This window comes from Plectropomus leopardus, chromosome 4 (genome assembly GCF_008729295.1).
Source record: "Plectropomus leopardus isolate mb chromosome 4, YSFRI_Pleo_2.0, whole genome shotgun sequence".
In the NCBI taxonomy this organism is placed as follows: Eukaryota; Metazoa; Chordata; class Actinopteri; order Perciformes; family Serranidae; genus Plectropomus; species Plectropomus leopardus.
This window is the reverse complement of record NC_056466.1, coordinates 24,377,784-24,390,310: the sequence shown is the minus strand read 5'-3', so window position 1 is coordinate 24,390,310 and position 12,527 is coordinate 24,377,784. Positions and strand designations below refer to the sequence as shown.

At 39.3% G+C, this 12,527-nt stretch overlaps 1 long non-coding RNA gene across 1 annotated transcript in view; it reads left to right on the top strand.

Moving 5' to 3' along the window:
- The window catches only part of LOC121942624, a 60,241-nt gene extending 54,464 nt beyond the window's left edge, over window positions 1-5,777 (top strand). The window contains exon 3 of the long non-coding RNA XR_006105815.1: window positions 5,675-5,777. This is a non-coding gene — a long non-coding RNA (uncharacterized LOC121942624). The remainder of the gene's footprint in view (window positions 1-5,674) is intronic.
- The last annotated feature ends 6,750 nt before the right edge of the window (window positions 5,778-12,527 follow it).

Below are 12,527 nucleotides of genomic sequence, written 5' to 3'. Positions count from 1 at the left end.
CTGCTTCCAACTGTTTTTCATTTCTTTCCCTCTCACAGTGTTGTGTCTGAGGACTATTGGGTAAAGAGGTGTGAATATTTTCTCTGATCAGCGCTCTGTTTGTCATCATACACTTGTCATGTTGCTGATGTTGGAATCCACCCTGTGTTAACCTCGACTTTGTTGCTGTGCCCGTCAAACTTTCCATTACAGCAAAAACAGTTAAAAAATATCAGTATTTTTGAGATGGTTTATGAAACTTTCAACAAGATAGGTAGGGAAGGAGCCGAGCATCTGCTCATCAGCAAAAACGGGGACAAGAGACTGTGACTGTGATTGACCGTCATGTTGATAGAATGCTGGAAAATATATATTACATCCATATTTAGTACAGTGTCACTATCTGCCAATGTTTCAATATTTCATTAGGACCACTGGCTGTATTGAAAATTATCATATCACTTAACATTACAAGCAAACTGTGACAGATCCATTTAGAGCAGAAGCCAGATCACTAACCCTTGATCAGAAAGCACATTTGCTCCCTCTGTATCGCTCTTGACTAGTAGAAAGCGCTTTTTATCACTACATGATTTATTGTTGACTTAATCATTATCGTTTGTCATAACACATAAATTGGTATTGTATTAGCTGGGCAAGTAATTTGGCAAGCTAGCCAACTGACGTATCCTCTCAGTATTTTGCCAGCGTTGGCAAGCAAGAAAGCTAACCACTTTGACTTCATCAGCTGCAAGCAAACCCATACAAATACTTTTTTTTTATGAATACAGAAAGGGTCAAATACAGACATCATCTGACTGTAGAAGTTCCCTCTTAGTGTAGATGAAGCACGACTGGCTGGAAAAGCTCATGTGAGAAGAGATAAGTAAACACGTAGGATCCATTTTTTGCTACCCTAATTGTGTTAGGAAGTAAAATAAATCAAAACTAACTACTAATTGTAAATTTGTCATTTTTTTACCATTCATTATGGCACTTATAATATTAATTGTACATCATACAGAGGACAAAATACAAATACAATATTGTACATATGACAATGATGATGCAATATGATAAAGGAAAATGTAATGTACAGGGATTCATTCTGAGCAGCCTGTTTGGATACTTGCAACATATGTGCACGATCAACATAAAGGTTACATTTTTGTTTTAATGTATTACTCCTTTACAAGACAAAAGCATTCAAAATAATAATAAGTAACAGATGAGTTTGGAAAATGTAATGCTATCTTGGATAAAGAGTTTGGCTGGAGTGGTTTAAGCGTGTTGCTTGACATGTCATGTTATTCACTTGCGTTTAGCCAAAGACTGTGATAAGGCCTTTTGTTGTACAGTTTTTTTTACAGTTTAAAAATGGAGATAAAAATGTGACTCATTTCGGAATTAAATGGCACGTTAAAGGGGGTCTATGCAGAATTCAGAGAGTATGAGTTGTGTGGACGCATGGGGGTGGCTGAGCCGGCAAGACGGTGGGTGCTTTGCTTCTGCAGTGACGCTGTTCCAATTTCAGCACTAACTGTCATATACATAGTGCAAAGCGGCGGTGATTACCTAGCCAGTGTGAAACTCAAATACACTAACATGCACACACACGTAGCATGACTTCAATCTTTGCTCAGGACGGCATTACTTTATATATCGGTTTGCTGCTATATTAATGCTCTGAATGTTGCATACAGAATCTTAAATAATTTATTTCAGTTTACATAATGCAAGCTCCTAAATAAGTCATTCACAAATGAAATCTTGTTTTTTTTTCTGTCAGGCAAAATACAAAAAAAATTTATTAAATATATATTTTTAATACATTTAGTTAAAATACTGCCCGTCTCCACCCAGTGGTTGCTATAGGCTACCGTAAGCTATTATTGGACACTGGCTGTTTCTACTGTTGCCCTTGGAACTCAAAATGGATAAAAGCTTGAGTACATGGTTACAAGATAATGAGATCAAAGACCCAACACAGTTTTCCCATGGCTTCCCACATCACCTTCCTCTCAAACCAATGAGCTTTTAATTGTTTTAATTGAGCTTCTCCAATGCTTCAGCCTCTCTGATAGTGAGATATCAACTGCAAGCTCTCCCCCTCTCTGAGGCCTCGCCTGGACGTGTTACATAACAAAAGCTGCCATCTTAGCCAAGCGGAGCAGATACCAACCCCCTGTTGTCTTTGCATTAATTAATTGTACTAAATGTCAGTGGCTGCTGGCAAGGGTGAAGGCGATTAAAGGCGGCCATCATTTAAGCAGGCCATGATTTTGATAAGGGCAATTAGCCCACAAGCTGCTGCAGAAAAAATCAATGTGCAAAAGAAGAGGCTGCCTCCCAGAAATTCCCAGGACTGAATCTGCCAGCGTTAGGAGGAGAGAACATCACAGCAAGGCTCATCAGGTGCACCCTGAGGCGTCATCGTCTCTCAGCAAGCTTTGAAAAGTAAGGCAGGAAAAGTGAATAAAAGCTTGTTATGCAAAAAGGGGAAATCAAGTTGTCATAAAACTGTTGATGGATTATTAAAGTCAGAGGCAAAAACAGGAACTTTGTTCACTTTGCGAGTTAAACTCAGATGAGAGAAGCTTGTATCTAACTTTTTTTATTTAATGAAAGCCCAGTTTTCATACAACTGCAATGAGAAGCACACTCTCACTTGTTCCAAATCATCTAGCACTTTACGGGGCCATTATTCAAACACGATAAAACCCTGCAAAGTTGAATGTCAGAGCATTATTGATTCATTTCTATCTTTAAATAATAACAGTCATTTCCAGAAAAGACTTGATGTGTCAATAAAAGGCTTTCCCGCTCCCGTACTTTGAATATTCATCTCCATTCCTCTGATTATGTGCCCGCTGGCAGGTTTGGTTCACATGCATATGAGTGATGCTGAGGGCAGAAAAAGCATCCAGTGGTAATGAAATACTCCACAGCTGACAAATGGCAGTCCTCACAGCTCAGACTTTATTAGGTTTAGCCCTCTTTAAATGTCTCGTTAGTGGCTTGGAGGAAACTTTACTTTCAGCTGTGAGGCTCACACAGCATAGACAATGTTGAGGAGCATTAACTTAAATCGTTTTCAAGGTGGTGACCAACCTTTCATTTCTCGTAGCCATTTTCTCCCAACAAGGGAAAACAGCTTTGTGCTGATATTGACGTATGGCTGAAAATTTACTGTGACATTCAGAGTCTCCTACACAGCGGCCGTAATATCGACGCACCACTCCTGACATGAGTATCTGTCAGCTATACCATGATGTACAGTGCTGAAATATGATGGGAAAGATTGCATTTGTCGGTTACTGTATGTCACAGGCCCTGAAGTCATGAAAAGTTCCTTAACACAGAAGTGACCAGAAAATATAGAAAAAGGTTCTCACAGCAGCGGTACAATCAATGCAAGACATTGTCTTTAGGGGATTTTGACATTTTGAACTTTTGTGGGTTATTTTTCTTCAGCAAACATTTGTCACATTGTGGGAAAAAGACTTTTTGTTGCCCTTTGGTTTCCCATTCAGTGCCGTTGTAAGCATTCCTCATTGAAACCACAGAGATAGCTCTCATAACTTCAACGATGAACTCTGTACACCTTCCGCTCTGTCTATGGTGAAGGGGGAATATCTTAATATGCTGTTTGTAAGCTCACTGCAGCTTTTCTACTGGCCAGATCTGACTCTTACTGGTTCGGTGGGTACACCAAAAACCACTCCTAAGCACAATTTAGAGAAGAGTTCAGGTTGTTTGACATTCTCTGTAGTGTCATCATGGTAAAAGCATCCAAGTGTACTGCATGCGCAAATTTGAGAAGTCACTTTCCTCACGACCCTCGGTGTGTGATATCGATGCCAAAGGAATCCTTGAGCGTCTTAATGAGACAGACCAGGCTTTCAACCAAAGAACTTTGCACTCGGAGTCCATTTTTTCATCTAAAAAAATTGTTGCATGTCTAAAACTAAACATAACCTCACATTTTGTCTATCATGTTTGCACAATAACTCCAAAACTTTTGTCTGTCATTTAAGTTTTTCAGAATAGGTTAGATTTTCTGCATTTTTTTTATACATCCATCAGTAAGATTTACACAGTTGTTTGAACAAGAAGTAGTGAAGAATATGTGACAGCGAGACACAATTGCAAAAAGACAGAGGAATGGGTCACACAAATATCCTTTAATATCTCAGATAGCCAATTTTAACTCTCAAACAGAGAGCAACAGTTTGGAGACAGAGAAGAGGGTGGCTCAGCCCCATCAGAGAGCTGCAGAGCCAAACACAAGACACGGGACAGTGGTGACAGCCAGATAGGTAACTCAACACAGAGGCAGAGGTAGCAAATGTGTCTTTTCATTTTGTCTTGTAGTCTGTTTTTTTGCAAAAAAATTTAACTCTTCAGACTCCATTTGCAAGGTTTCTCTGCATTTTCTTTTTTTTTTTTTTGAGTGGGTGACAGCTTAAAAAAAAAACGCATGCAGAAAAAACTGAGCAGAGGCCTCATCTCCAATGTAAATCCATATGTGGCAATACTGATGGAAAAAGAGCACCTGATGTATTACAAAGAGTGACAAATAGAAATGTTACGATATTAAATTTTAATAATCGTGACAAATTATCACAATAATCGATATATTGCGATAATGTTGAAATATGCTGGAAAATGTTCAAAAAGTACTGATACACACATTGAAACCACATTGAAAGGGGGAGGGAGGGGCTGCACATTCAGCGTTGCTGCATCTGTAGGTGATTGTTGCTGCTAACTTTGGTTGAGGCATTACAATCAGACAGTTAGTGTCCAAAATTAACTTTACTAAAATTATTAATTTGATTCACCAGCCAATTTGCTAGAAATAATCAACCAGCCAAGCACATTTTTAACCAGCCAAAATAATAAATTGCCTTTGTTTCACATACAGACATTTATTTCAGTAAAACTAATGGAGATAATAATGAATGCAAACTTAGAGGTACAAGGTAACTTGTAATTTTTCATTTCTGGGGCTTGGGGAGAATGTGGGGGCACTGCAGGAATGCAAATAATCACAGGGGATTCTTCAAAATCCACAAGTCCCTACCTCAAAGGAAACAGGGGAACCGACATAGAGGATCAGTGCAGGTGAAAACATGGCATTCTTTCACAAGGGGAATCCAGCAGGTAATGAAACAGGTTAACTCACCCAGAGACGTCGAGCCTGGATAATGCCAAACAGCCACAGAAGCAGGCAACCAGAAGCCATGAGGGACAAAGGCAAAACTCGTAGTCAGGGACAGAAGGCTGTGGCATTTACCGTGGATTTGACAAGTTAGTCAAAGGCAGGCAGGGACAGCAACAGGTGAAAGAAGGTGCTAGGAAGTGTTGCATGAAGGCAAAGATACAATCTGGCAGTGAATGGGTGGAGAGCAGAGGCTTATGTAGTGGTGAGACCAGGTGTGAGGGAGTGAGGCTGAGTGAGAGCTGCGTTCAGGAATGCAAACTTCAGCAAGGAGAGCACAGTTTTTGTCCAGTGTGAAACCAGGTTAGTGGTGTTTTAATGTAACGCTGGAAAATCACAGACAGTCATCGCCTACTCAGCTTATTTTAGCACAAACATGATTTATTTATCCAAATCTAACCAAGTACTTTGTTACCTAAATTTAACTGTAACTGTATGACAACATTAACCAGGTGTTACAATGTCTTTCAGCTGTGTGACCTGCCGAGGAGCGTGACAGTTTGTTGCTACGTGACGACCGAGGGTAAGAATGTGTGGCAGAGTCCTGCAAAGACAACAGAGAGGAATCCTTTCCAAAAATGTAAGTTTTGTTGTAGCTTATTCTTCACTATGATGATGTGTTTGATCTGTACACAATTTGAGGGAGATGCTGATGTCATGTCATTGTTCGGTTGATTATACGAGAATGCATATAGATTTATATATTAGAAGTCTTTGTATCTTTGTTAAATTATGAAAGGTTACAGTATAGTTTCACTAATTATTTTTGTTCCGACTTATAATTTACCATATTGGGGATACCACACATGTCGACTAGGCACGGCAAAATTAAAAGCACATTAGCTGTTATATGAGATGTTGGAGAAAGCAAACAAAAATGCTAATGTTGTATTGGATAAATTATAAAATGCTAATATTGCTGTCTTTACTTTGACACTTACACATGGAAGTTAATATACTTTTGCTTCTGTCTGGATATATATTTTTTGAAAAAAAGCTCACACCTGTTTAACAGATGTTTTTCTGATTAATTTATTTTATTTATTCATTTAAAAAAGGAGTTTATTTGTCTGTAATCTTCTAGGTAATTATCAAATTTACATGATAGATTTGTCCAAGATAATGAGACTGTGATTTTTTAATATTTTTTTCAGTATTGGCTAGCTTGGAAATACACAAAGTACATAAAGCAGCTATCATTCTAACGTTTAATACATTCTTAATCAGCAAAAGAAAACTCTATACTCAGTTTTGAACAAAAAACAAACAACCCTCCTGTAATGTACAATCATCCTTTAGCTTGTTCACGATAAGCACGTTCCTGCTGCTCTTTACTGTTCCACTTTCTCGATGCTTTATTTTATCCACCTCCACCTGTGTGGTTCCGCCTTCATGTGCTATACAAAGATAACATCCTTCCGACCAAAGTCTAATGGATATGCACCAACAAGCCATAAAAGCAAATATGGAGTGTCCAAACCAAACCCATCGCCATGTCATAACCGTCAGCACACAAACACTGTCCTCGGTTAATTTCCACTGTCGTCGTTTGATGTTTAAAACAACAGATGACAGAGAAGATGACTCATAAAAAAAGGAGTACAGAGAGGTTTTTTTTACAGCCTGACTCTCATACTTGCATGTCCAGCTTGTGATGTTTGATCTGTTTCAGAGGGACTTCATGAGTGTGACGACTGACACATGATTTGTATGAACCTGAAATTGTTTTCAGTGTGTGGTGGAAGTGTGGATATATAAATGTATCTAATATGAACTGAGGAGGATGCCATTCATGTTTGCACCTTGTGCTGTCATGACCATGAGCCTCTCCTCTGTGAGTAAATACATGTTTTCTCCTGTGGGGTGATACGATTTCTAGCTGTGGTTAGGTAGAAAGAAAATAGTTCTTGCTTAAAAGCTCCCACAACAAAATCTAACTGGAGTAATTAAGTCATGAGTTCGGGAACGAGACATTGCTGTTGAGTTTTTCAATTGTATTTTTTGGCGGCTTTGGGCACCACAAGCCCAGTGCTATCTAGTTCCACTATATTTGAGAAAAGGCAGTTATCTCTTTATCTGATGTCTCAAACACTTGGGAACTCACACCAAAACAATCTGGACTTAGAAATAGCACCACAGGTAAAAGGAATTGTATGTATTTTTGGTTTTTATGCAAAGTGTCCCTTTAAACAAGCCTCATTCACACCATAAATCCAGGTGATCAACCTGGTGACCTAAAACAAGCTTTCAACTGCTTCCCGAATATCTGTGTGAAACAGTGAAATTAAATTCTTGATGTTTCATTTCAAGGGGCTGACACTAAACCCTAACCTTCTCTGTTGCCTTTTCAACTCCATTAAACGTCACTAAACAGCATTACAGCTTCACTGGACATGTCTCAGTGCGATGACTTATGCGTGATGTCATCGGTTTAGTCATCCGCAAGAATAAAGATGGATATAAATTCATGATGCACCACCAATCTGTTTTTAATGATGTTAAAATGTTTTCGGAAGCATTTTACCATTCAGACTGCACACTGCAGGATGTAGAGGGAGTGAATCACTGATGTTCCCAATAAGTGCAGCTGCCCAGTAAACAACACTGTGAGAGACTGGCTTTACTAGGCCAGTCTCAGGTATGAATGCATATCCCCCGGGGCCCGCTGCTCTGCATTTAACCAGGTGTTCTTTGCCAATGTTCCTGTTGAAACAAAGGCTGAAAAGTACTACGATGAAATACCTACACAATCAGTGTGGTAATTAATTGTGTTAATCTCCTCTTCCAGACTTTGTCTTATTGTCTGAAAACAACAGCGCTGTCTGACAATGTGTTGTAGAGTCACAGCAGGGAAATGCTTTGACAACAGACACTGAATAAACAGCATTGTTTAGCTGTCCGCTTCAAGCTAAAGAGCATATATAGGAAAGAATGCTAAATGTGTTACATTACATGTAAAGCTTGTGCATTCTTCGTACCTCTTTACAAATATTTCTTTGCTCAATTCAGCAAAAGTTTAACAGATAAAGAGCTGCTTTCTGTGTTCGGCAGTTCAGAGTAAAGAACGTACTGTTATATCTCCAGAATTACAGTGTGTGTGAAAAATAATTCTCCTTTTCTCTGCTGCTCTGCACTTCGGTGTTAAAGCATCTAATCCCTTTAAAAAAAACAAAAAACACAACAATCTGTTTAAAGCTTAAGGAGGATCGGTTCTTTCTCAGTCTCTGTGCATCATGACAGCTTTTTCATTTAGGATTAAAGCCTAGGAGTGATTCATGTGGCTGTTACCCTTTTTTTTTTAACATAACAAGGTGTGTTATTAGTATCGCCTCTTTGCACTTTTTGGGAGATTGAGAAGAATGGGGGGTGTACTGCTAGAAGCAAGCAGTAACCAGAAAAATCTGGTCATGAATCAGGGATGAAAGAAACACAATGCATCAAGTGGCAAGCGGATATTGCAGAGGCCAAAGCATCATATGATGAAACCATTTCTACAAATTAGATATTTACTCATCTTTGGAAGAAAAACAGAAGGAAGCAGGGAGGTAGGAACTGATGTAATGTGGATTCACAGCACCGAGCAGTCAGTGTTTAACGATAATGTCTAAATCTAAGAACAGACTCCAGGGTCTGGGTCGCACGAAACAGCCATGTGTTTGTGGCTTAAAAAATACCGTAATCACAACCAGCAAATCACTACCATTAATTCAAATAAAGGCTTCATTTTCTCAGTGTTTGGGGTGCTAAACCAAAGCACAAGGTTTAAGCATTTAGCAGCCATATTTTTATAGAGTAGAGGAAAGTTTTGTCTCAGATTTTATTATGAATTTTACTATCATTGTCAATTCAGGGTGGGTGGATCAGAGAATCATAAGATTTAAACACAGGACATTGCTGTTTAGTTCCCATTTTTTAACTGACAGTAACATTCTTTGTAAGCATGACTGTATCCAATCCTTATGCACTTGTTAATTACTGTAACCCCAACCCCTATTTTTATCCAAAGCATGAACTACCGCATTGTCACATTTGCCTGAATCCGCCCACTTCACAGAGTTTGACTGATTCATCTGGCATTGTGACATGAAACAGTAATTTCTCAGTTAAAATACAATGAAAAAAAGCAGGTCTTTGTTAGCCAATTAGCGCCACTGGCGGGATAAACACCGTCATCAAGCCTCATCAAATATTGCACAGGAATCAACGAGGAGTCAGAGCAACAATGGCGAGATCCTCTGCCACAGGCTGCTATCAGGGCTCTTTTAAATCATCATGTCTTGTCAATATTGCCCAACATGGTTTGTTTTACTTCACTCCAGTGTACTCGAACCCCCACCCGACCTTCCCAGGGACATCAACTAGAGTGGGCACAATGTCAGACTGAAGATGGAAACAGAATTAGACGAGTTGACGATTTTGTCTGATGTCAAACAACTGTCACATCACTAAACATATTTATTTTTAATTTTTTTTTTCAATATTTTTTTAAGGCACAGACTAACCATGTCACCCTGCTGATAGGGGCATCAGATAACAAAATGCTTTCATCTGTCCTTCTAGAGGACATTTACGAACAATGTATTGTGAGGTTTAATTTGGAGGACTTCTTGTAAGAGACAGTCAGTTCATCACTCATATCAGAGTCTCCTGTTAGGATCCAGAGTTGCTTTACACTTGCGTCTCAAAACTTTGCAACCAGTTTGTGGCTTCATGAAAGTCTAGTGAACAACCAACTGTACACAAACAGAGAGCACATCACCACTACCTATAAAAACTGTTCAAAATAGAGTATGACACCTGGATCAAATAATGGAAGAGCAGGTGATGATTCAAGGAAAACTGAAGTCTTTTGAAGTATGTTGGTTGTCAGCTGTTTTAGGTTCATGTGACAACAGTCTGTGTAAACCTCTTGGTGTCGCCTGATTGGAGCATCTGAAAGTGGAACAAAGCTCAATTACACAAATTTGCTATCTAGATCACTATCTAGCATCAACATTTTATACTTTTTAGTTTGATTAGTGTCTTGCCTATTTCTCTGACTGCTGTCTCTTGTCTCATCTCATGTGTGAGTGAATCCCACTCATTAATTTGAATCGCAGTGCTTACTGGGATGTACAGATTTGATTGGCTGGGCAACATCACATGAGATGGTTTTCAATGCTGGAAAGCCAGATATTTCAGGATTTGGTAGAGACCAGCAGAAGGTAGAAGGTAGATTTATTTGTCATTTTTCTTAAACATGGTTTAAGAAAATATGAAATAAAAGTTGACCCTAAATCCTGCTACATCTTTTTGGCATCGAAGGGGGAGTTGAGGAGTCTCACAGCCTGGGGAAAGAAGCTGCTCTGTAGTCTGGTGGTTCTGCAGCAGATACTTCTGTATTTTTTCCCAGATGGCAGCAGGGTGAACAGACTATGGCTGCTGTCTTTCAGTGTCCTTTGTGCTCTGTGCAGACGCCTCACTTCACCGAGGTCACTGATGCTCTGTAGATGGGAGCCAGTGATGTTCTGGGCAGTTTTAATCACCTGCTGTAGAGCCTTCCTGTCCTGGGCCGTGCATGAACTATGCCAGTTCGTGTTGCTTCCAGTCATTATGCTTTCTGTTGCTCCTCTGTAGAAGTTAACCAGGATCTTCCTCTTATTGCAGTCTTGTGACCTGTCTGCTTTGAGCAAGGTCCGCCCATCTAGTGCAACGGCTTGATCTCAGGGGTTAACCGTGTCTCTGTGAAAATGTGCACAGAGCAGTCTCTGATCTCCCATTGCTGAGTGAGCCTCAATCACATCTCATCCATTTTATTCTCCTGCGGCCGGACATTAACCAGAAAGAAGTCTTGGTTGAGGAACAGCTCTCGGTCCAAGGTGGGTCAGCCTACCCCTGATGCCGGCTCTCCTCCTTCTTGTCGTCCGGCACTGTCAGTTTCTTTTCTCCCCTCTGGTCTGACTGGCAGCTCATCATATGCCGTTTCTCCCAGATCCTCTCATGGTCTGCTGTATTCAGTCCAATACCCACTCAACTTTTCCCGATGTTGATGAGTGCTTCTCTATCATAGGAAAGTCATGCTTTAGCACAAGGGGCCATGGAGTTGAAAAAATAGGAAAATGTAGCAAAAGTAGCAAGAATTTGAAGAGCTACTGGCTGTTGCATCTGCATGCGCCGCTTTTTTCATTACAAAGACTAAAAAAAGTGTGAATATTGGACTTTCATCATTCATCATATGGGTACAAACACAAATAAATGATAATATTGCTCTGTACCTGCTGAATGTGTAAATAAGTGACTTTACGCTAGCACTTTCGCCATTTCGTCTTAAATCTGATAATATGAGGATGTTATGTTCACAACCTGTTATCACTGCCTCCAAGTGATAAAAACTGCATCCTAAAAACTGTTAAGTGGAGTAAAAAATCCAATATTCCCCTCTGAAACATAGTGAAGGACAAGTATAAAGTTGTACAAAATAGAAATACAAATACTCCAAAAGTTGCTCTTCAGTGCTTGAGTTAATAAAGCAGATGTTGCCATTCAGCTTACTGCCAAAGGCAGCACAGCACGTCTCTCACTTTTTTTTAAGACAGCCAAGTGGAAAGTTTATAAAAGTTTCCTTTTAGCAGAAACCCTCTGAGCAGTGGCTGCAGTTTATTTATTTCTATTCAAATCCTTCCTCTGCTTTTTGTGATTCTTAAAATGAAAGTTCACCCTGCAGAGTGAAAGTGCATATTGCATGAATATTCACTTCACTACTTCAGTGATTTCTCTAACAAGCTATACAGAGTTATGGAAGTAGAACAGTGCTAATAAAATTAGGCAAAAGCACACTGTAGAATGAAGAAAATCAGTGCATTAAAAAAATAAGCTGATTTAAAAGCAGGATTATACTGACAGACACAGGCAGTAAAAAAAAAACACAAATGGTGAGTGAAATAAAACATCTGTAAAAGGATTCCTTCCTTTTTTTAATATCTATGAATCCAGATAATTTAGTCGATTCAGCTGCCTTGATTTTTTTTTTTTAACCCTAGTGGCATAAAAGTATTTGTTAAACAGAGATTGCACTACTTGGCAGCTACGAAGTCCCTTCTTTGTGCAATCTTTGCATTTCTACACAGAAGCAAAAAACAGCGGCTTCAGTGTGTGATTTTCCATAGCATGCTGGCATCGTGGAAGCTAGAGAGCCATAATCAGTATGATGTTTAACAGAACAGTGTCAGCCTCTAGTGTGGCATACGTGTCAGCAGCTCCTTCTTGACTATAACAATGGCATAACATGGCATTAATAAAGCAATATTACACAAGATAGTGTGCTTTAATATCATTAGTGGTATGA